The sequence below is a fragment of the Diabrotica undecimpunctata genome, chromosome 8, assembly GCF_040954645.1.
Source record: "Diabrotica undecimpunctata isolate CICGRU chromosome 8, icDiaUnde3, whole genome shotgun sequence".
Lineage (NCBI taxonomy): Eukaryota > Metazoa > Arthropoda > Insecta > Coleoptera > Chrysomelidae > Diabrotica > Diabrotica undecimpunctata.
In genome coordinates this window covers 63137822-63164732 of record NC_092810.1, presented here as the reverse complement: position 1 = coordinate 63164732, position 26911 = coordinate 63137822, and the positions used below count along the sequence as shown (strand labels likewise).

The 26911-nt window shown below is 32.6% G+C and overlaps 1 protein-coding gene across 1 annotated transcript in view; it reads right to left on the bottom strand.

Moving 5' to 3' along the window:
• Pdp1 (PAR bZIP family member Pdp1) overlaps positions 1-26911 on the bottom strand; it is a 351185-nt gene that overhangs the window by 311094 nt on the left and 13180 nt on the right. The gene's annotated exons all lie outside the window — the stretch shown is intronic.

Below are 26911 nucleotides of genomic sequence, written 5' to 3'. Positions count from 1 at the left end.
TTTTAAATGTTCTTCCTGGTTAAGTGAAGTAACGTTCGCAAACTAGAAACTAAAACACGATTATTAACGCTTTAACGATTTTCTGTGATATACTACCTTCTGGAAATTCTAATCCGTGTTTTCTACTCCCTTTTGTCCTACTTTGGAATTCAGATTTCTAGTTACAATCGCGGTATATCAGATATTTGTTTGTTTTGCTGCAGTCGTAATTTAGTTAAAAACCCGTTTTACTTTTGAATGATATTAATTCGTTTAGGTGATCTTTTGCAGACAAATAAATCGTAGTATCGTCCACTATTGGCTGTTTCTCTAGCTGCTAGTGCAGTCAATACATTTTTCTTTATAATATAATAAGATTTTAATTTCCTAATTCATCATCATCACTGTCATCATCATCAAGTAGAAGGCGATGTCTTCTTATTTGCCGGTTTCTTTACCGATGCCAGTGTCGGTACCGGTTTCTTTACAGCAGTGCCTTTGAAGTTGACTGCAAACTGTACCGTCATCGTTTTGTAGGTTGTTCTATAGGTTTTTCCCTTAGGGGATGTTGTTCCGTACTATTTTCGTCATTGTATCTATGGTCATTTTCGCTGATATGCTGGTTCCACTATTTTTTCTCTTTTTGGTATCCATCTTGTTATGACGCGGTTTGATACTTTTCCCTCACATTTGTGTTTCTTTTTCTGTGATCTTGTGGGTACCATATTTTAACATGTTGAGTGTAATCATCTTAATTGTTCTTAATATTATTTTTGTTGTTGTTTATGTTTATTAGATTCTTGTCTTTGCCCCATACGACATTATTGGTCACACGCATGTTTTATGAATTCTAAATCTGCAGCGTACATTAAAGCATTTGTTTTTCTAGAGTGGATGTTTAAGATATTATGATAATGCAGCAGCTATATTTGCTATTTTTTTCTCAGTTGATCTTTCAAAAATCCGTGGTTATTACCATAATCAGGTTAGTCCGATTCTCCTATTTACCTCTGTTGCTTGGTTGCCTCTAACCAAGGTGAACAGTTTAGGAGAGATGGTGTCTCCTTGTCTAATACCCTTCTCCAAAGGAAATGTGTTTGAGTGACCGAAACACATTCTGATTGCAGCTGTATATATATTCTGAAGAAACCTATTCTGTGACTATGTTATCACTTGTCTGTGATATAATCAATACCACCGCACTTTATAAGCGCTCTTAGCATAGAGCAATGCTGGACTGAGTGTAATGATTTCTCAAAGTTTTCAAATATTAATATTAATGGCTTGTTATACTCTATAATTTTCTCTATCAAGGACTTTACTACTTATAAGTGGTCATTCGTTCCAAAACCACTCCTAATTCCGGCTTGCTCTAGCGGTTGGTGAAATTCTAGGTTAGGCCCCAGTCTGTAACAATTATTCTCATAAAGAGCTTATGTCAGTGAGATAACAAGCTGATAGGTCTGGAGTTTCTAAATTCCTGTTACATCCCCATGTTATACAATATGCATAAATATATATCTTGGCCTGTGTTTGTCTAGTCTGATGGTGACTTGTTGTTGGTTGGTGTGTCTTACATATTTATGGCTACACGTTACAGGATATGCTAAAAACCCAAGAATTTTCCGACTGACGATGCCTTTTCCATTTCTTAGATATGATCCTACTGTTTGCAGTGTCGCCCAGCCTACTGAATTGTGATTGGTCAAATGGCAACAGTAATTGCAGCCAATCATAATTCAGAAGTCTGTTGCTCATTTTCTGAATTATCGTTGGTCGAACGGCATCTGAGCTGCAGCCAATGATAATTCTGCAAATTGGGCATTGGTCGTCGTGCCGGTCCAATCGTAAAAAGTTCCAAAACGACCGTTACGATTGACCTACTTTTTTCTGCATAAAAGAAGTGCACGACGGCCAGGAAATCAGATCTGGTCAGGTTTGGTCCGCAGATCCAGCCTTCTAGGCATGTTAAGATCCTCTGGTCGATTAAGTTCCTAGAGTTTCTTGTTTTATTTCCACAGCTCAACTTTAAACCCGGAACCTAACGTTCCCATCTTTAACCACGGTTTGTTTGCAAACCACCGGCGGCCATTTTTGAGGGATTTATCTGTGCTTTTCGACTTAGTCGGATTTGCTAATAAATTTCCTTAAGAGCGTCGTCATTTTTCATCGAATTAATCTGTGTTTTTTGGACTTAGTCCAAAATCTGATTATTTCGATAGGCTTACAGGTCGTGTAAGAAAATTTCTCTTACAGGATTCAGCCAAGTTCCTACTTCACGGGACTTAGCCATCAGACGGTGAATATATCCTTTTTAAAGATTGAGATTAAATAAAGACCTCCTACTTGTGTTTTATTTTCTCTTTCAGGATATTACTAACATATATTTCATACTTGCAAATTAAACGTATAAACTGTGTTTTATTTTCCCTTTTATTTTTAGGTACACTGCTAAATTTTATATTTGAATTTTTACTTTTATACTTATAATTTTCAGGTACACTGCAAAAATTTTATATTTGAATTTTTACTTTGATATCTTTGATACTTATAATATTCAGGTACACTTCTAAACTTTTATATTTGAATTTTAACTTTGATACTTTGATAATTATAAACCTTATATTTAAACTTTGAATCTAATACTTTGATATATATAACTTGTATGCTATTTCTTTTCTCTGTCTCTTTCAGGTACACTGTTAAAACTTATAATTTCTATCTTTGAATTTTAATATTTTATTTTCTGGTACACTGTTAAAATTTTGATTATTATTTTCCTGACTTTAATATTTGTTGTTATTTTATTTACAGTTATTTAAATTGGTTTATATTATTTATGCGTATTATCACCACTTAAATTAACTTGCAATATTTTCTATAGGTCCAATCGACTTAGAAAAAATTTTCATAAAAATAATTGAATTTTTGACGCTAATTATTTTTACAGTGTAGTTCTTCCCCTTTTTATTGTTGATTATCCCGATTGGCATAACAACCGACATTCCTGTCCTTATCCCGAGTCTCTAGCTCAACTCCTTCCCACTTCAAGTAATTTTGACAAGTGACATTTCCTATACTTATTAATTTGAATTTTGGTTAAAATTGTTTTATTGTTAATAACTAACGTGTATTACTTTTTAGATTCTTATTTTAAGACTAATTAGTATAATTATCCTCCAGATTTCCGGATCAGGAGCTAATTATACCTTTCTTACAGATTCTTAATATAAGTTACGTTATATCTTTTCTAATTACTGTGAATATTGTTTAATAAACTTTATTTATTGTGTTATTCTTTAAAAAGGCAATTTTAATCCCTAGCTAAGTGTCCATAGCCCGTGACTATGGCCACCGACAGAGAACCTTATTCCCTTAGGTCATTCCAAGCGACGGATAGAGCGGTTAACATGCCTTCTCTCTCTCCAGAAGGAGATGGGAGTTATACAAGTTACCGACAGCAGCATAATAACTGCATATAAAGGCGAACCGAAAATCGAACCAAGGTGGAGGCCATTCAACTAGAGATAAAGGACACTGTTAACCACTCAACTTTGACAGCACGTGTGTATTGTCAATAGTCAATGTCAATTTTTAATTTAGTAAAGTCATAAAATAATATATACTTAAGGACATTCAAAAAAATCTTTTACTTGGACAAGGATCACTACAGGAGCAATGCGACCAATTTGTGGCATTAGAGTTAGAAAACCCTGATGGTTTCCAGGGCAACAACTAACAATTACCACGGAGGAAGCTACAGCCACCTGGGGAAGCTAGCTAGGGAAGGGATATATATATATATATATATATATATATATATATATATATATATATATATATATATATATATATATATATAGTTGTCTCGGGTGTTGTTTGTGTATATCCTATACATTTTTCGGTACACCAAGGACCTTTCTTGGGAATTGCTAAGCTTCATCGCGTTTTTTTTGTTTTTTTGTTGCTTTTGAATTTTTCTCTCACGGGAAGCTAGGGAAATGGTTTGTCACTCCGGATAGAAAAACGCATACCCGCATATATTTTTAGTATGTATATATCAAATTTTAATAAAAATCCTTATCGGGAAATCCAAATTCAATTAAATAAAACAAATCAAAGTTTCTAATTACGAAGTGTGACTAAAATGTCATTGAAAGTTAACTCATAAAATTAAACGCAATGTACAAGAACCGTACAAGAAAAAACTCAACCAATACGCTAGTAAAAGACCGTTTTGGAGTGTAACTTTACTCGTCACGACGGATTTGCTTGAAAATTTGGATTTAGGTTCCCCTACCCTCTACTTCACTTTTGGAGCTAAGCCCATGGTTGCTTTTACTTGGGGTGAGAGAGAGCAACCCCTTCTCGGGGACAAAAAAAAAGTTTAAAATAAGTCAGGAAATGGATAAATTGACTAATTCCAAGCAACTTTTATTCCATAGGGTTTTTTCACTAAGTCAATACTTCTTGAGTTATTTGCGAATGAAAATGTACATTTTTCAAAATAAAAACCACGTTTTCAGACGGTTCTTCATAAATAACTCAAAAAGTAAGCATTTATCGAAAAAATATTCGTAGCAAAATAAAGCTTATAAAAAAATGTTGTACTTATAAAGTCTGTATGCCCAGTAGAAGCTCATAAAAAGTAGGGTCTTATTTGTCAAATTGCAAATCAAATATTCCAACGTGAAATATCCAAAAAATGATCAAATTTTCGGGGAAAAGTTATCAAAACTTTTTGAAACTGTTTAATAAAACTTTATTTTTGTTTTTTTTTTAGTTTCTGACATCAAAACTAAACAAGTTATGCTCAAAATAAAGTTGGTCCCTTTTTTTGGTGAAAATATGAAAATCACCCCTTAATCACCTTAAATAAAATGAATCGTTACTGTTTTACAATTTATATTATTTATGTATTGTTATACGATCTGTTTGGTTTTGAATTAAATTTTTTTGAAATTGTGAAAAAAATGCCTTTTTTAAATAACTTAAAAATTATTAGTGATACGAAAAATATTGAGGAGTAAAAACATGTAGATTTTGATTTTCTAAAAATTTTAGTTTATTGTTTCTCTGTTAGGTAAAAATTGGTTAAGATATGGATGTTTAAAGTTTGCATACACTCGTGATTAGTGACTTGTTCAAGCCGTTTCAACTACAACCCTTTCAAAAATATTTTCTTATTTCCCTTAAATCACCTAAAAAATTGTTTTTTTAAAGTACTTTAAAGTTAACCGAGTTATGAGTAAAAAATCAATCACATATTTTAGGAGATATCAGAACGAGTATACTGGACCATTGTATGATGCACATAATGTGCTATTAAGGCATAGACATACTTTCACCTAACCTTACAAACTAATAAGGGATATTTCTTAAGTTGAAATAAAATAAATTCATAACATTTTGATTAAAAAATTATTGTCTTTATGGTTTAAATGAAAAAAAAAACTACAACTATTCAAATTTCTTTGCAAGGAGCGGTTTTTATAAGGGTAGCAATTATGTGGTAAAGAAACAATAAAGAAATCTAAAATTAATATCACTATATAATTAAATAATTTCAAATTGATTTAATTTACAATTATTTGATTTTTTTCTAATAATGTTCGTTTTCGCCCCTCAAAAAAAAGAAATAAACCAACGGCACAAGTCCAATTTTGAAGTGGATGGAGGATAAGTCTAAAATTCATCCAAACTTCCATGCAAATCAGTGGAGATAAGGTATTCAATAACATTGCTTTAATTATAACTATTCTAAACTGTGATGAAATCTTAAATTATGTTGTTTAATGTTAATTAACATTCATTTACTTCAATAACAGATTATTTCAATCAATTATGTGCTTTAATTTACAGTTATATGATTCTTTTTTCTAATAGGGGTAGTTTTTAACCCTAAAAAATAAAAAGCAACCAACAGCATAAGTCCAAAAGTGAAGTGGAGTATAGGTAGAATCCAAATCCAAATTCGTTAGTGGCACGGAAAATTACACGGTATCGCCGTATTTCACGGTCATTTACTGGCCTACAAGGCAAGATGAAAGCAGGCCTAAAGATATGAACATGTGATTTTACAGCAAAAGTTAATATACGTAGTAATATATAATTAAGAAGCAACAATATCTCTCATTGAGATGTAAATTTGAAATATAAATATAGCCATAAGACAAAAATTTTAAAGAAAACGCTTAAAAAATGGTAGATTAATTATTTCTTATTCAATAAAAAATACAAGTTAAATATATAAAATACTACGTAGAACGTAATTTTATCAGTTTTAGTATTTAAACATTTCTATTTTTAATACTATTAGTTATATTAGCTTATTGTTTATGTTTGAAAGTGTTACTGCGATGTATTTTTACATGATTTTTTCTGCATGCACAATGTTTCAATTAAAGTTAATTGAGCAATGTTTAATGATCAAAATTATCACTTATGCAATTCTTGTATAGTCTGTCTGTAATATGTCTAGAGCAGGGATGCGGAAACTTTTTCTTTCGCGTGCCAAAGAAATTTATGGCGGACCAAGCTGTTAAATTTTTGGTTATATTGTTTACTGAAATAAAAATATTAGTTTTTCGAGAACACTTTTATTGTGCAATATTACAAAATAAATAGTTGAAATGCAAAAGCAATCGTAGGTAACTAAATGAAAATTGTATGTCAGCTTTGAAGTAGAAGGTAGATCAGAACCAGGCTTTGTGGGGATATGTGACATGTGGAACTGTTTTTGTTTTTGCATGATTTCGTCATAATTCTCTTTCAAATGGGTGTTGCATTGCATATGTATTAGTTCAAGTGACAGTTTAATTTCCTTAATATCTAGAAATCTCTCTCAAATTCCTCGTGCAGTTTCTTTAGTTGTTGAGCGAACCTTTGTAAGTTTTGTTCTCAGACAGGTATTATACTCATTTTGGGAAAATGGGTAAGTTCATTTTTCTATATACATCTGAAAAATAATTTAAGCTGTAGTGTGACGGCTTTTATGGGTGTTCTATTTAAAATTATTAAGAAAATAATGCACGTGCGTTTGGACTCTACCTGGACTCATTTTTAAAACTTTTGACAATTATATAAAAAATGTGACAGCATCAGATCATTCTTATTATACTTCTTTTTAATTATACAGGGAGTTAAACTTACTACGATATTAGTAGAAAATTGGATCTAACTTTGTAAATACTCTATATAACATAATAAAACTTTATACTGTTGTGATGGGGAAGTAAAGAAGATTTCGAATATATATTAAAATATATGGTGCTCTATTTAAAAAAAAAACATAAGTTTGACTATGTTATCAACCACGTAATAATCTAACCCATTTTGTAATATGAATAATCAATCACCCTGTATATCGCTTGTACGTTTCATCGTTTTTTACTTACTCGATAAGGAGAAACGCGTGCGTGGTTCGCCAAGGGCACGGAGTGACGTTTGTTGCGTTGTGTCGTTCGTCGGTTTCGTGGTTTCCATACGGCTTGCCTTTCGGATACCCTGCTAGCGTTCATGTACTTTATTTCGAGCGTCAACTGACCTCCAGCTTGATTCGATTCGAGGACATTGCCAGGCGGGGAGTTTGACTGGAGCGGCTCATCTGTCAAAGAATACCACAGGTGTCCTAAGGCCAGCTCAGAGAGGACAGATACCTCGCGTAGAGCAAAACGACAAAAACTGGCTTGATCCTGATGTTCAGTACGCATAGGGACTGCGAAAGCACTGCCTATCCATATTTTTGACATGAAGAGTTTACAGTAATAGGTGTCAGAAAAGTTAGGTGTACGCGTCTTTAAAGCAGCACTTCCAGTTGCAACTCTAGAACCAGTAGTCCGAGGTCAAATTCCGAGCTCACCTTTAATACCATCTTTGGGTTGCAAACTCTCATTCGATACCTCAGTTGTCATTCTATCTATTCTATTAACAGCGAAGTTGCGTTTACGGAGAAGTTAACAGAGAAGATGTGTATAGCAGTAACTTAATAGTACGAAACAAAAAGGGTCGAAATTAAAGAGACCATATAAATAATAAGTTATTGATTGCAAATATTGTCAAGAGAATATCTAAATGAACGGAAAATAGAGTACAATAGCAAAAGCATGAATACAAATTTAACTTTATTTCTTTGCAAATTCAGGTTAAGCAAGAAGCTAAAGGACGATCCCTATTCTGCTACAAAAAAAACTTGTACAACGAAATAATAGACAAAATAATGACAGACATTAGAACTACGCACCATGGTGGACAACAGAAATAGAAAAATTAGTGAAAAAGAAGAGAAGACTTTACGAGACGTGGCTCTCAACAAATGACAAGAGCATACAAAATGCTAGGTAATGACCAATAGAGGAGTAGAGAGATCGACTGATAGAGAAAATAACAGAACATTGGGAAAGAAAATGTAACGAATAATATATGACTGGCTAAAGGACCACAATAGATCTGAAAAGGTCGCAGTGGAATAGGCCAAAAACCATCGCAGAGAATCTATCTATCTACCTGTCCTCTTCGTAATTAATAATACTAATTTATTAGTTAGAAACCTGCTTAAGAATATAGGATATAATGAACATTTTCTTTATGATTACTATTTATTTTCGTTGTATATCGATTCATTGGTGGGCCTTTTTATATTTATTATTTTGTTTTGTATATTTTTATTGGATTTGAATTATCTCTATCTAAATAATGTGCCAATGTATTCGATTAGCAACACGACAGTATAAGCTTTCTTGTATGTACACATTAACAGATTACATCTTTCATTTCTATATTTGTAAAATGATTAAAATGCGATAAGTAAGTTCATTAAATAAACTTTTTAAATTTCATAACAAGTAGGTAAATGATAGCTAAATAATTGTCAACATAATACAAGTGCTCTATTTTGTATGATTATAGAAGAGACTGACTTTGTTACCGAATAGTTTAGTGAACAGTGTATCGTTTTATATTATTAAAGTGTAGATGGAAATACTGGAATATTGGATAATAATGGCTGATAGACAACAATACTATCACAATATATGTAAAGAAATTGAGAACCATGATCAAAACAATCAGCCAAGAGATGTATTTAGAAAAATACGCTACATAACAAGATATTTTAAAGTCAGAACTTGGGTCGTTGAAGACCACACAGGAACCCTCAGAACCAATACGTAAAATATAGCAGAGACATGAAGATTATATTGCTGGGATCTATATAAAGGTGATCAACTATATAAAGGATCTATAAAAAGATTCGTTAAGTGCGACAATTATAGAACTATATCTCTTGTCTCACATGCCACCAAAATAATGCTACACATTATCACTGAGCGACTGAAAACTTTCCTACAAAGAGAAATTTCCAAGACCAAACTGGATTTACAAAAGGGAGAGAGAGAAATAATAGAAGAATCTAGGGAATTCAATATCTCGCTATACATTTGTTTTATAGATTGTCGCAAGGCATTCGACAGGGTCAAGTGACACTTATGGCATATACTAAAAGAAGTAAGCGTGCCACAACACTTAATTTTGCATATAACTGAACTATACGAAAACATTACTGGGACAGTTCAAGTGCTTGACACACTCTCAAACAAATTCCATGTATAGGTGTCAGACAAGGATATATACTATCTTCAAATTTATTTAATTAGATTTTATTTCGATGCAGGGCATCCGCAAGCAGCTTATATGTATTTCAACCTCATTAGATCTCATCAGAGTGACATATGCAGTTGCTACAAGGGCAATATACTTTGAACGTACTTTTCTGTTTTGATAATAAAGATATCGATGATTTTTTTACGAAAATGTTCAGAAAATGAAGCTTTTTCGAAATATATAGCGTTTGCTTTTAATAAATTTCACAGGGTGTTGCAAAATAGGATGAAAAGTCAAATTTAATTTTACACCCCGTATATGGGGAAACGTTGACTTTCCAAGAAAACATTAATACAGTAATTACTTAGAAATAGTGCAGAACTATTACCTACATACGAAAAAAAAACATCGTAAAATCTAATTAGGGATTCAAAAGAAAAATAGCTTAAAAATTATGGTAGAGTTCAGGTGGTGCATTAATTTTGGAGAGTAGAAAATCACGTGATGCTTTGAACATACTTCTCTTTTTTGATAATGAAGATATCGAGATAATCTTCTTACGAAAATAAGGAGAAAAAATAAAGCGATCTCAAAATATTAATAACATGTAGCGTGTGGGGAATTAACAAACAAATGTACTATTACGAATTAATAGTAATTAAATTAACATGAACTATTCCTTCGATAGCTCTGACGAGATAAATGAACTTTTACCCATAGGTGCAAGTAATTATCCAAATTTAAATGGTTGCAATAAACAATCAAAAACAATTTATAGGTGTAGGTAAAACTAGGTGAACTTACCGCTAATTGAAAAGCTAATTACCATGATTTACACTACTTTACGAAACACAAACAAAACGAATTCAATATAAATGCATCGATGCACTATCGGGTGAGTCTGTTCCTCTTAATGATTTAAGCTCTTGTGTCTTTAGCGAAATGTATGTTCGATCCTCAGCGGTACTATTAAGGGACCGTAGGAATACAGGGAAGACAAATGTTTTGATTAGTTGGTGGTTTCGTCGTGGTCATATTGATAAAAGCCGAACAAAACAAAATTAGTAAAAAAACGTTGACGATCTAATCTTCATCTATCGGCAAGGGACAGATTCGGCCCAGAGGCCGTTTTAAGGTTCCGGTGATCGTACGCATGCTAGCCACTCGAGCTACACCGTCTTGACCCTCATGCAACTCAACAAGATGCGCGAGAGGCCATTTACACTGAGCCAAATTATCCTCCTTTAAAACAACTAAGGCACCGATTTTAGGTACAAAGCCAGAATCTAACCATTTGGACTTTTGTTGCAAGGTGTGCAAATATTCCTTTCGCTATCGAGCCCAAAAATCTCTATTGATGCGTTGTAAGAACTGTCATCTGGAGAAACGATTGAAGGATACCTCCGAAAAATCAGGCACAGATAAAGAGGTCAAGGGTTCAAGAGTCAGGAAATGTTCTGGGGTCAAAGCATTGAGATCTTCAACATCATTATTCAAAGGGGTGAGAGGGCGTGAGTTTAAGACGGATTCAATTAAAGTCAAAACGGTATAAAATTCTTCGTAAACCAAAATTTAAGCCCCGACGATACGAACAATATGTTCCTTTGCAGAACGAATTCCGTGTTCATAAATACCACCAAAATGTGGAGCAGCGGGAGGAGCTAATGAAAACTTAATATTTTTTTATCGAGAGCGCTCTCCATGAAGCTACTAAGCTGTCGATAAGCACTATGAAAATTAGTGCCATTATCACAAAATACTTGCGATACTCGACCTCTCCGAGTGATAGGGGAATTAACAAACAAATGTACTATTACGAATTAATAGTAATTAAATTAACACGAACTATTTCTTTGACGAGATAAATGAACTTTTACTCATAGGTGCAAGTAATTATCCAAATTTAAATGGTTGCAATAAACAATCAAAAACAATTTATAGGTGTAGGTAAAACTAGGTGAACTTACCGCTAATTGAAGAGATAATTACCATGATTTACACTACTTTACGAAACACGAACAAAACGAATTCAATATGAATGCATCGATGCACTAGCGGGTGCGTCTATTCCTCTTAACGATTTAAGCTCTTGTGTCTTTAGCGAAATGTATTTCCGAGCCCCAGCGGTACTATTAAGGGACCGTAGGAATACAGGGAGGGTAAATGTTTTGATTAGTTCACACAACCATATTTGAATTTAAACATAGCGTTTGTTTCTAATATATTCCACAGGTTGTTGCAAAATTAGATGAAAAAACACAATTTTAATTTTACACCCCGTATATAGGTAAAACGTTGACATTCCTCACAAAATATTAATATAGTAATTAAATAGAAACACACCTACAATGTGAAAAATAAATCATCAAAATCCAATTAAGGGTTCAGAAGAAATATGGTTTCAAAATCATGGTCCATTTTAGGTTGTGGTATACCATATCTGTTTATACCTCATAGTTTTAAAAATATCATGGACTGATAGAATTGCAAATAAAGAAGTACAGGAGAGGTTTGGTAAAGAAATAAATAAGCATCACTATACAAACAATAACATTGGAATATTTAAGCCACGTTATGAGGGGACCAAAATATGAAATTTTGAGACTTAATAACACAAGGAAAGATTCAAGGAAGAAGATCTTTTGGTAGAAGGCAGAATTTTTGGCTAAATTTAAGTAATTGTTATCAAAGCAGATCGATTGATTTGTTTGGAGCAGCAGGTTTAAAAATAAAAAATAGCCAATATGATTGCCAATCTCCGTAGAGAGACGGCACTTTCGGGAAGCTTTCAATGGTCCATGGATTTAAAACAAAATATTGTCAACAAAATGTACCAGAAGAAATTACATTACGAAAAAATTATGTCGAAGTTGAATATACAGAGGTCACCAATTTCATTAGAAAAACTGTTGCAGAACACAACCTTTTCATCATGGTGGATGAAACCTGGAGGATACACTATTCGTGTACGTATTGGTGTGTTACATAGGGACATAAAACGCAAGCTGTTTCTGATTTATGGACCCCCCTAAGGTAATTAATTTGACAGTTCTGACAGTGATATTTTAAAAGTGAATTTCTCCAATATTAAAAGTCTTTGATATGTATAGGTCGTAGTCTGGTATAATTTTTTTGGTCGTAAGTGTCTCTTTTGGTCGTAAGTTAAATTTTAAAAATCATTTTAATATTTACAATAATATAATAGTTGACCAATTATATGCTAAAAAAATAAATTAATTCATAAAACAATTACAACTTGACAATTTGACAATTTCTTTGCTAATTTTTAATGGCGCCAAAATTAATCAGTAATAATTTTGTAATAATGATTAAAACCTTGAAGGAATTATATATAAACCCGAAATAGCTCTTATCTTCAGTAACCGAAACATACTTCCATATTTGCATAATACTATAATGAGTTGAATAACTATTTTGTCTGTCAACAATATGATTATGCTAGTAAATACAAATAGATAGAAACATAAATTAGTAACATTTTCAAATCAAATTTTTTTGGTATAATTACTGTGTCGTCGGAAATATAAGAATTTTTTTCTGCGTATTATGTTTACCTAAGGATGCGCCTAGTATTATAAAATTTCAAATACGTAGCCTAAAAACTGACTACAAAATTTTTGTTATCATTTACTTATCAGTATATCTAAGTTATATTAAAATTCAACTATTTACAAAAAATTATATACAAATACGAAAAAATTAAACTTTTTTTAAAAAATCAAAATCAATTTAATGTTAAATAATTGTGTTAAAAAATACTTTTAAAATGTTACTTTAGGCTAAAAATTTCTTGATAGACAAAGGTTAACTTTAAAGGTAATCTTTAAGGGTAACTTGTGAAAGAACCAAATGCGTGCCTAACAAAAACTAACTTTTTCGCCCAGGTCAAAGTTTTTTGTGTCATTCTGAACAAAAACGATCTGTAATAACTTTTGCTCAAAGTTAATCGTTGTTGAATAATAAGCGTTTGAAATTTTAAAATGCGTGAAATGGTCACTTTTACAGCTCTGAAACTTAGTAAAAAACCATTATTTTAAAGTTAGAAAGTACTTTAAGTAAAGTTTAGATATCCATGTAAATGATTCTGATGTGTATTAAAAATTACAAAACCCTTGTTTTTAATTATTAATTGTTTCATTTTCTATATCTTTTCATTATTTTTAAATTATTTACTGACTAAAAACCATTCAAAAATCTTTATAGATGTCTTTTTTTTTCGTCTTTATAGAGGGGGGTCCGGAATCTTCAAAAGATATCTCAGTCCATTACGTTGCCTGATTCCCGGCGATAGTTCTCGAGGTACTTTAAAATGCCCTCTCGTCGACGACTCTACGCCGAACGCCTAGCTGCTAAACCAGACCCTTCCCTGTCATCCAGCGATCCGTAAGCGGAATGGCCGCTGTAAGGCCGGCATCACCTCCTAAGCACTACCTTCATCCATCCACAGACTGTCAGCAAGGAGGCTCCCTGTCTCGTTCCAGGTAGCGCGTGAAAGACCCTTATCGTTCCTAGTACGACATCGCTCCCAGACGGGCATTTCCTCCTTCCCCACAGTCTGACTCACACAGTCTAACTCACTCAGTATAACTCACACAGCCTGACTCACTTTTCTACCTTCAACTTCCAGCATATTTCCCTCTTACCTATGCCGTTGGTCCAGCTGTCGTTCCTCCTCTTCTTTTTTCTCGATTACTGCACAGATATAGTTGTGTATACTAGTCCAACCTGCTTTATCTTCAATCATTCTCTCAATCATTTCTCTCACTGTAACAAAATTCACACCTGTCTCTCTTTCCATTCAATTCCTTTCTACTATGCATCGTTGCACTATAACATCGTATGTGTCACAGTGTCCGAGTATCCAGAGTATAGGCGTTCATCTGTGTCAGCCTTTTCGAACCTAGAGAGGTAGGTAGGTATAGTAAGTACACTTGTCTCCTGTGAGCACCTGCGTTAGGAAATAATCCAGTCGCCTGTGGCCACAGTCCACCCAATCTCTTATGTTCGGGATCAGATTCCGGCAATAATCCGAAAACCAGCGGCATTTTACTTATAATTGCAGTGTAACTGTGACTAAGTTTCTGAAAAAGCGTGAAATACTCGCGAAATACGCGTGATATATACTATAATCTATTTTAGTTATTATCTAAGTGGCAACATATATTTATCTACACAAACTATTCCAAATATTAGGTACACGTGTATACAAACTCAACCACTGTAAATACGTCTTACCTCTCCGAGGTTGAGACGCTACCGGATATACCGATCAATTTTATACTTTTCAGGAAAAATGGTATATTTAGTAAGTAAGACTATTTCATACATGGTTTTCATTACTAATTTAATGATGCAGTTCAACGCCAAAAATTCTTTTTATTGCTTCACCCTTTAAAACACAAACATTATTGTAGCCACCAAAAAGCCACCCACGGGAAAATCGAGATATAAAAAACTTTTTTGTTTAAATAATTGTTTCAAACAAATTTCAAAAACTAACTTTTTCGCCCGGGACAAAGTTTTTTGAGTTATTCTGAACAAAAAACATATGTAGTAACTTTTTCTCAAAGTTGATCGTTGTTGATCAAAGTTCTGAAACTCGGCAAAAAATTATTATTTTGAAGTTAGAAAGTACTTAAAAGAAAGTTTAAATATCCATGTAAAAGAGTCCGATGTGTGTTTAAAATTATTTTATTGCAAAACCCTTGTTCTTAATTATTAACAAGTTTCAATTTCTTATTATTTTTAAATTATTTACTGAATTGACTTCTTCTTCTTAAAGTGCCTTCTCCATTACTGAATTTTGGCTATAACTACAGCAAAGTGCTCTCTATCTTGAGCTGTTCTTAGTATCGAATGTGTGTCCATGCCTGTCTAGTCTCTTACATTATTCAACCCTGGACCTCTTCTTCCTTCCACTATTTACTGACTAAAAATCTTTATTATAAATCTATATACATGAGTTTATAATACATCCACATAAAGATACACAATCGACTGATTTTCTTACAATAAAATTCTTTGTTTTTCAATATTTATGACAATTAGAAGCTCTTAGCAAATTTTTATTTCTGGTAGTTAACATAGAATAATGTTATCAATTAGATCGGTAGCACACGGTGTGAGAGGTGCTTTAAATTAGCAAAAATTTAGCAATAAAATATGGACTATATCTCGTAGCTGCCATATCATATGGATATTGTAACATCATTGTCTTGTTACATCTTTCTTCCATAATCAGGTAAGTTGTTGTCTTTAATTTCCCTATCCACGCCTTCTTCTTCGTCGTCCATGTTTTCTGCGTCCCGGACGTACCCAATCTAACAGTTGTTTCGGTAGTCTATTTTCTGTTATCCTCTGTACATGGTCATACCATAGTTGTTTTATCTAAATGTCGTCTACAATAACTATTGTGTGGCCTACATTCGTTACTTTTCTAATAAGCTTATTTATTATTCGTTCTCTCCTGGACTTTCCTGTGGTTTTTTTATGGAGTTTAGCATTTGATCTGTTCTAGTTTTTATGTAGCAGACGTTACTGCCATAAGTTATAATGCTCGGGATTATGGTGTTATATATTTTTTCTTTACTGGCTTTTAATACCGTCTGATCCTAGAGGACTTGATTTAATATAGCTATTACCCTGTGTGTTTTTGTATCGTATTATGTGGTCCATTTTGTTATCATTCGTAATATGTCTTCTTCTTGTGATGCCTATTCGTTTCGAATATTGGTGATCATTCTGGCGAATATTCTATTCGTAATATGTAAGCCTAAATATTTATAGTTTTCACGAGATCTGATGTGTTCTCCACTTTGTAATATTAGGTCCTGTTGTATCCCTCCTATGCACATAGTTTCTGTCTTATTTACGTTTACTTCTTGTCCGCATTTACTATATTACTGTTATACGATTTTAATTGTCATGTATTCCAAATCGTCATGGTCCTGTGCCATTACTATCTGATCGTCTGCAAAGCATAATGTATCTATACCATTTTTCAAAGTAAAAACGTTGCACGTCACAATTTATATAAAGTGACGTCACTTATATTTAAAATTTCCAGAACGTCAACCTTAGAGTTCAAATTTTTCTAACCAGCTAATAATACGAAACCCGTACGACACTGCTCGATCTTTCATAGGCGTCAACATGGTATAATAATCAGAAAAATGTAATCATCATTATATTGGGAATTTTAGAATTATATTGATTAAATAACCAAAAACATTTGTTATTATTAATAATATAAATTTTCTGAAATAACTAATAAAGTCTAATATTCCACAAAATAATAATTTTAATTAAATATATTAGACAATTTTAAGCAACTGATACGGGAATACTTCAAATTTTAATGACAGTTCAGTGTATGGCAAAATTGTTTAAAGTGCTGCCGCTTTTTTAAAATAAGAATTTTGTTTATATTTTGATTTCTTATACAATTTGATCATATGTAATATATTATATATTAATAAATTGTACTTATAAATGCATATTAAACTTAGATTAATAGCTTTAAAAACTAATATTGTTGTGTATTGTGGTTGTGTGTTGTAATATTTGTAAACAAAGTGTAAAGTCACTATTGTAATTTCGTCAATTTGTAATTTGATTTCTTTCTGTATTTTGCATGTACTGTACTATATTTATTGCTTGTATATTTTTTGGTTTAATGTATAATTTTGAAATATGTTATATATAATTGTGTGGTACCCGTTAATAAATAAATAATTGTATTTTTTTATATTAAATGTATATTTGTATATTATGTGTTTAACATTTCTATTTACTTTTTAAGTTAGGAAAGAAAACTTTAAAAAATGCTGGTTTATACCTCGAGACCGACTATTAGCTTTTGGTGCACTCTTTAGATTCTTTTGGAGGGCCTCTTCATAACGCAATTTGATTAGGTTCTCCCGAATGTTATCCAACACATTCCTAAAATTTTAAAAATAGTTGAGCTTTCTGTCCATTATTCTCGCAATTCTGTTTATTAATTTCACAATATTTCTTTTATCAACTATTTGTCAAACTATTATATTAACACTATTATATACACTTGGTTTTAAGATTACTGCAACACACTAAAATACATAAGAAGACATTTTAATACAAAATTATACATTAAACTTACCACTTTTAGAGCATTAATAGTAAAAATGTCCCGCCATTATTTCTTGTTCAAAATAATCTATCTTTTATGAAAGCTTATCAGCTTTCTACAGACTATTTAGTTGTTTTGGCATAGCACAATCACAATACACAACAATAATTAGTTTTTAAAGCTATTAATGTAAATTTAATATGTATTTATAAATACAATCTATTAATATATAATATATTATGATCAAACTGTGTAAGAAATCAAAACATAAACAAAATTCTTACTCTAAAAAAGCGGAAACCGTTTAAAACAATTTTGCCACCCGCTGAACTGTCAAAAAATATATTTAATTTAATATGTCTAATATATTTAATTAAAATTATTATTTTGTGGAATATTAGACTTAAAGAGTTATTTCATAAAATTTATATTACATATTAATAATAAATGTTTTTGGTTATTTAATGAATATAATTCTAAAATTCCCAATATAATAATGATTACATTTTTCTGATTATTATACCATGTTGACGCCTATAAAAGATCGAGCAGTTCCGTATGTGTTTTGTATTATTAGCTGTGTTAGAAAAATTTGAACTCTAAGGTTGACGCTCTGGAAATTTTAAATATAAGTGACGTCACTTTATGTAAATTGTGACGTGCACGCATTTTTATATGAAAAATACTATATTATGGGGTTTTATTGTTGTTTATTGGAATGCCCATTTCTTCACATTTTCTTTTCCGTACCGTCAATGGTATATTTTGAAAAACGTTGGTAAGATGCAACCAACCTGTTTTAGGCCTTTGTGTTCATTGATTTTTCTGAGAGTTTATTCCCTGTTTTTACTCGAGCCTGTGTATTATAATATAGTTCTTTTATGTTAATATTGCTGAATTCTAAGGCTTTCCAGAATCGTTTGTTTCTTTATACATAGGCTTAACATAATTATAAAACTATTAACCGGGACAGTAAATGGTGGATAGGGTAAAGTTCAAAAAAAAACTATTAAGCTCCTGCCAAATTTTTTTATTAATTAAAAACCATTTTTTTGCCATTCGTACTTCTCACTTGTACCTATGTACTTTTTTTTTAATAAAATGATATACTTTTTATCTTTTCATAAAAATCGTTGCATGTCACATTAAAGTTTAAGCTACAAAACAGTAATATTTGTACGATAGACTCCAACATGCGGCCTTTATCGTCCGACCAAATATGTTTCATCATCGAGAAGACACGTTCTAAAGGGAGCAGACGTGGTAGGCACAAAATATTTTCTTACATATTTTAAAATAGCAATAGTTAAAAAAAGTGTAAATAGTTAAACCCATTTGTCAACACCCTCAATTTGCATCTCAATTTAGATCGTCAACGAATTCCATTCTTTAACGCTATAAACGCTTTAGCAAGTGACAATTCGTCAAAAAGAATATCAGTGTTAATCTCTTGTCGATCGTCGGAACCGTGACTTATGTTTACAGTTTCGACAGTTCGTTCGATCTCGTTCCAATTCAATATACAATCCAAACGAAAATGTCGGCTCCTCCGAAACTGTCTTTGCACAATGTAATGTACGAAATGCATCGTCGGTAAAAATCAGTAACTTATGTTTTAAATTTATCAATAATATATTCACTTTTTCCACGAGTAGCACAGTCTTGTTAAAATTACGTTATTGTCTATGCACAAAGCCATAATCTAATTCACCTGTCTAACTTTTAAATAAATCTCGGTAAGAAAGTTCGGATGTAGAAATTTTACTTCGAGTAGGGACTTATGGTTCCCTGTTAGTGATCCAATTACATTGGCATATTACAGTATAATTTATTACTTTTAAGTACGTTCCCTTTATTGTAAACCCAACCACCCTTTGGTTTTGGGGTTAGCTACCCAAAGAGCAACATGATCCAGCTAGAGGGCCTCTGGTCCAAGGGATGTATGTTGCTCGATATGTATAATTATTTGGTACCAGTAGTACATACAAGATTTTATTTTTCACTTCACATACCTACTTAATATAAAAACTTATATTATCCACACAAATACCAAGATTAAGCGTTATCGTATCACCGTTCTCCACAGAATAACAGAGCAACATGATCCAGCTAGAGGGCCTCTGGTCCAAGGGATGTATGTTGCTCGATATGTATAATTATTTGGTACCAGTAGTACATACAAGATTTTATTTTTTACTTCACATACCTACTTAATATAAAAACTTATTTTGAGACGTTTTTACTTTCTATTTTACTGCACCTACAAAATATATATATATATATATATATATATATATATATATATATATATATATATATATATATATATATACATATTTTGTACATTACAACATTGGAATTAACAACCAAGATCTGAAAATAACTAGAAATCTTTACTGGAATCAGATCAGATCTGTACTCTGAAAGAATATTTATCAAAGCTTTGCACGAAACTGAAAAAGGTATTCTACTAAATGGTTACCGGCTAAACAACATCAGATATGCAGATGACACCATAGTATTTTCGGACAACTTAGAGAACCTACAAGTTCTTATGAACAAAATCATCACGTATTACAGTCAACAATATGGACTCAATATAAACGCTAAGAAGACAAAGCTTACGATAATTAGCAAGAAAAGGATAACAGAAGTCAACTCTACGTCAACCAATCCCTGTAGAAAGAGTGACGCACTACAACTACCTCGGCACCATAATAAATGAAGAGTGGACCAACAACCAGGAGATTAGAGCATCGGAAAAGCTAGATCCACCTTCAATCGGATGGGGGCCTTCTTCAAAAGTCACAACCTCTCTCTTTATATAAAAGTAAGAATGCTGCGATGCTAAGTCTTCTCTGTCTTTTTTTATTGTGTTAAATCGTGGACCTTGAACGAAGATATGTGCAGAAAACTGGAAGCATTTGATATGTGGCTATATCGGAGAATACTTAAGATCCCGTGGACTGACCGAGTCACAAATGAGGAGGTCCTCAGAAGAATGAATAAAAACCGAGAGGTACTGACCACCATCAAATCTCGAAAGTTATAGTTCTTCGGGCATATTATGCGAAATGAATCCAGATATGCTCTCCTTCAAACCATCTTGCAAGGAAAAATATTTGGAAAACGAGATCCAGGAAGAAGAAGAACATCTTGGTTAAAGAACCTCAGAATCTGGTTCAATACAACATCTGTGCAGCTTTTCCGCGCTGCTGCAGATAAGATAAAGATTGCCATGATGATCGTCAACATTCGTAACGGATAGGCACATCAAGACGAAGAAGAATTTTGTACATACCACTGGTGTTACCGGTTGATTATGTCGTCGAGCAACATTCATTCCTCCCTCATCTGGCTATATTATGCTGCTCTCTGGGAGTAATTATCTTAATAACACCCTTGGTGCGTAAATAAGTATTAAACCATTGTTTTTTAATTAATAATAAAGCGCGTATGGCAGGGCGGGCGCTCATTTGTACAATCTTGCTTCTCTCTCTTATACACGCCGCAGCCCGAGCGCCCGTCCTGTCATACGCACTTCATTAAAAATTAAAAAACAATATTTTAAAATGGAATGGGCCCAAAATACTTATCGGAAAATGATAGAACAACGTTTTTTTGATTTTAGATCCTTGGTGAATTCAAAAATAATGTTTTTTACTTGTCTTTTTGATCCTTGAAAATCGTAATTTTGCGTTTTTCTCAGTTTTAAATTATATATAACTCCAAAACGATCAAGTTAAAAACATTCGATCAAGTTTGCAAAAAAACGACAAGGGACCCATTTTGATCAGAATGATCCAAAAAATTAAAAAATAAATTGTCCGGGCCAAAAAAACTTATTGGTACAATTTGAAAAAAAAAATTGTTTAAAAATTTTGAACAACTTTTCGCCTGGGCGACTTCTTTAACCTAATTTTGGGCTATCTGTGATTATACAAAAAAATCTTATGGGAATATTTTTCCGAATGAACCCGAGTTTCTTGCGTTGTCTGAAATAAAGAACAAATTAAAACAAGATATTGGGTTTGTTTGATAGTGATTGTTCTTATCATCCCAATAAAATAAATAGATCATAAAATAAAATATTTAAATGGTTATAGTATTTTATAAAAATAAAAGAGTACAAAGAAAATTATGCATTAGTTTTTAAATGTTAACCAATGATTAAGTTAGGCGTTTTATGTTTTGTTGATAACTTATAAAAACCAAGTCATCGAACCTTTTCGATTGATTGATTAAAAAACTATGTGACAAATAGTTTCCATTAATAGAAATCCTCCCTTGTTACACATAATATGTGTTTATGTAAGCAAGCGATTGAAAGAACCCTTACAATCATGATATACGTTATTATTAGGCGTGAAGGCTGAGTGAAAATTGTAGCTGGATATAAATGATGCGTAATATAATATGTGATATGGTAAGGGCAGAATAAAGTATCTATACTTTTGATTATATCACTTGAAACACATGACAAAACACTGAAATAATGGAAATTGTAACAGCCGTGATTATAAAAAATAATATTGTTTTAATAGTAGTCAGCCTGCTATTAAATATATGGGTGAATGTGGTAAATGTTCCATGGATGATAAAGCGTGAACTCAAACAATTTTACACGATACGATTTTTTTTTAATTCATAACTTCTCAACAAACCACCACATTACAGTTTATTTATTTTCTTTTTATTTTCCAACATTTTTTTTGAAAAATCCAGTATAGTCAATTATTTCTCCTCTAAATATTTCTCTTCTATTTTAAAATTTCTGAAGTAATAAAAAATCCCGTTAAATATTTATTTTGGATTATTCTAGATAGTCCCTTTTGACCCTTAAATGCATCGTGTTGCCGTTGTTCAACATAGGTAAACAATTGAATGAAATGTCTATTCTGATTCGAATTTGAAGTAACTGCATGGCGTTGCCTGTAGTCTACACAGTGTAAATATAAAATAGTTTGGCACTTTTTCTACAGTGCGCACTCAAGAATCCCTCGTATCACAGAATGCATCGTATCTGCAGGAATATTGGGCAAATTTCACTGGTCTGAGTCGTGAAAATGAAAGTGATTCCTCCGACACAAATAGTATTGCAGACCCTGAATTTGAACCTAAATATGGTAACGAATATGATGAAGAAACGTGCAATGGAACTAATGATATGGCAGCGGAGATAAACACAATAGAAAATATGGAAACGCTAACAAGTGAGCAAATCATACAGGAGAATGAAAGCTTGCCATCTACGAGTAACTCAAAAAACAAACGGAACCACAAATGAAAAAGTTTCTAAAGGCGCAAATAAAAAAGAATTAAAAAAAAAAATAAAAAGAAGGCTACTACAGAACACATCACTTGGAAGAAGAAAGGACTTTGTATCAATGATGATCAATTGCACTTTCATGGAAACACAACTCTGAATCAACAAGTGATGGAATTAGAAACGCCGTATAAATTTTTTACTTACTTATTTACGGACGAGTTGCTGTTGCGCATTACCAATGGAACAACTTTGTATGCCGTACAAACCAAACCAGAAAGAAACGAAGCGTTTACTTATGTTGACATTGTACAATTCATTTGTATAATTATATTATATATATATATATATATATATATATATATATATATATATATATATATATATATGTATGTATAATTATATATAATTAATCACGGAAGTGATAAACAATTAGGAATTTAATAATAATTAATAGGTTTAACAATTATTTTAGAATGAATAGGATTTAGTTTAAATATGTTTTAAATTTAATTTCACCTTCAGTTAAAAAACAAAATACCACATTTAACGAAGCCATACATATCAAACCAAAAAGTATTTTTAAAAAGAAGAGGTTTCACTTCTGTACAAAAGTCCTAATTGTTTATCACTTCCGAGATTAATTGTCACAAAGCAATAAAAACACATGCATAAATGACAAAATAGCCTCGAAAATAATTTTTTTAAATACTCTGTACCAAAATTAAACAAATTCCTAAATAAACAACAAGGGGAGAACGACGGACATCTAATGCACATTATCCTTACCAACCGGTTACGACTGACAGTAAAATATTATTTTCGAATATACTGAAAGGAAGCGTTAAGTGCCTGAAACGCTATGGACAGTGTGCGTCTTTCATATTTAAAACCATTTAAATTATATTTTTCGGAAACTAAACGCTATGTGTTGGAAACGCAACGTGCACGATAATATGCCACCACCTTTACTCTCAAAAATGCGGCGAGAAAGAGCATTTTAAGCTACGGTTTGTTAGAACAGTGCGCAGCGCACAGTATACACGTACAGCAAAAATCTGTTGTACTCGACTCATGGCAGTTTTGGTTGAGTCGATTTGTTAGATTAATTCGCATAAATATTCTGTCGCTCTGAAAACAAGTTTAAAAATTAGTTTCACGTTTATCCTCTCAAAGGTTGTACGTTTAGAAAAATTAATTCTCGAAAACTTAACGCAATAATTTTATTACTCCAAGAAGAGGAGGAAGAAGAAGAGTTGATAACGTTAAATCTAAATAAAAGGAATAAAAATGTAAACGAAATTTTTTCATGTCTTAATACAGAAGGTGCTTTTAAATTAATAGTCGAAGAAAGATTGTTTTAAAACGAGGAAAAATTTCGAGAATATTTTAGACTTTCCAGGGATTTATTTGGAACTGTCTTACAATTTGTACTAGATCCACTAGTCTTTTATCTTCCTCGGGAGAAAATTTAGTAGGCATCACTTAATTATTATAATAATAATAACTATATAAAAATACAATAATTATAATTTCGGTATAGATGTATACGCTGTGAGCTCAGCTGAACGTTTGCGTCCAAATCAAATCGCAGTTGATTCCAGCGCACACTGTCGACGTACACGGCTATCGCTCTTCAGTACGCGCAGCTCAGCAGAACCTAAAGGCGGGGTCCCACCAGTCGCGCTATTCTGCGCTGCGTCGCTCTGCTTCGAGCAGCACGGAGCAGAACTACACAGAACGGCGCAACTTTACGCATGTGATTCTAGAGGAGCAAATAAGTTCCAGTTTTTATTTACGCGCGCACGATGAAAACAAAATTAGCAATAGCAAGTGCTGCTGTTATAGCAATTAACCATTTTTTACAAGAAAAACGAAAGACCCGGAGGAAACGTCGTTATTGGGTTACACCAGTATTTAAAAGTAGACAAGTTTATAATGGAGATAATCTTTTAAGTGATTTAGTTGCAGGAAAGTTTCAAAATTTTTGTCGTATGTATGATTGAACCAGTAATAAGAAAGCGATGAAACAAAGCATTTATCAATGTCTACTGAAATTAAAATGTAAAATTAGCTTTGCCTGTGCCCATTGACTTTTTCATTTTCACCTTTTCTCTTCTATATGAAGACAACAAAGACGTCATCTTTGTTTTAGCTTCAGCGACGGAACAACCGATATTGTCTGCAATAAATACCTATGCATCATATTTCTTACTTTTTATATAATAATTATTGCTTTTCGGATTCCACAATTCCGGTTTGTATCTGTATGCCTAAATAAGCTTTTCAACTTTTAATTCCACTCAAAACGTGCAAGTTCAAACAAGAACGAACATTATCCGTTGGTTGTCGGTAAAGTAGTGTAGATCAAAGAAAAGTGCGCGTTTAGTTGGAACGGTGTTTGTGATTGAAGACCATTTTTACAGATTATTGTGTTTCTTTACTATCTTCGCGAAGAGTTTTGAGTGGAATTAAAAGTTGAAAAGCTTATTTAGGCATACAGATACAAACCGGAATTGTGGAATCCGAAAAGCAATAATTATTATATAAAAAGTAAGAAATATGATGCATAGGTATTTATATGATGCATATATTTATTTATTCATATAGAAGAGAAAAGGTGAAAATGAAAAAGTCAATGGGCACAGGCAAAGCTAATTTTACATTTTAATTTCAGTAGACATTGATAAATGCTTTGTTTCATCGCTTTCTTATTACTGGTTCAATCATACATACGACAAAAATTTTGAAACTTTCCTGCAACTAAATCACTTAAAAGATTATTTCCATTATAAACTTGTCTACTTTTAAATACTGGTGTAACCCAATAACGACGTTTCCTCCGGGTCTTTCGTTTTTCTTGTAAAAAATGGTTAATTGCTATAACAGCAGCACTTGCTATTGCTAATTTTGTTTTCATCGTGCGCGCGTAAATAAAAACTGGAACTTATTTGCTCCTCTAGAATCACATGCGCAAAGTTGCGCCGCTTTGTGTAGTTCTGCTCCGCGCTGCTCGAAGCAGAGCGACGCAGCGCAGAATAGCGCGACTGGTGGGACCCCGCCTTAACAAACCGTTATAATTATAATAGAGAACCATTTCTTTGATTTTGACGAACGTACGCGGCGTTCGACTGACTGTGAGTTATGCGTCGCTCACTGTTCTAACAAACCATAGCTTTAGTTTCCACTATGTTCGCGGTCCCCAAAAACGCCGGTATAAACATAAACAATGTATTAAAGCAAACTGTTTTTAATTAGTGATGGTGATTTTGTAAATATTCTCTAGTTAACAAATGTGTAGCATCGATTGATTACACTTTATTTTTCTCTTAAGTACAACCCTATCAAACCATAGACATAAGGTATCATCGCCGTGAAGTCCGCTTACATATATCGAAGGAAACTCTGTAACAGTCCATGGTCCTTAAATATTTGGTACTGTACCCGCAGGGGAAAGGTATTTAATAAGCTTTCCCCCAACAATTGGTGGAGATCAGACAAAGTTCCATCAGATAACAACAACCTCATAAGTTTGTCTGAACCTGGGCATGACAGACTTCACAAGATAAGGCCACTAGTTAACACACTTAACAAAAATTTTTCCAGTGCTCCACCAACATTGGTCATTATATGAAACAATACTACTGGTCAATATATGATTCAAATTGTTTGTGCTGGCAGGAATTTCCGGATATCCGTATAATTTTAAATTTTACACAGGGCCAGAAAATTCTCAAGTACGGGTTCGCTTGTAAGTGGCTCGCATTACTCCAGAGCATCAAAATTTCCGTCTTTATCATGATAATTATTATACAGATGTATCGTTGCTTGTATATAATCCCAAAAGGGGAATATTATCATTGGGAACAGTTCAAAGGCAACTGATACCATATTGCAAATTACCAACAGATACGGATATAAAGAATTGCTCCCGTGGT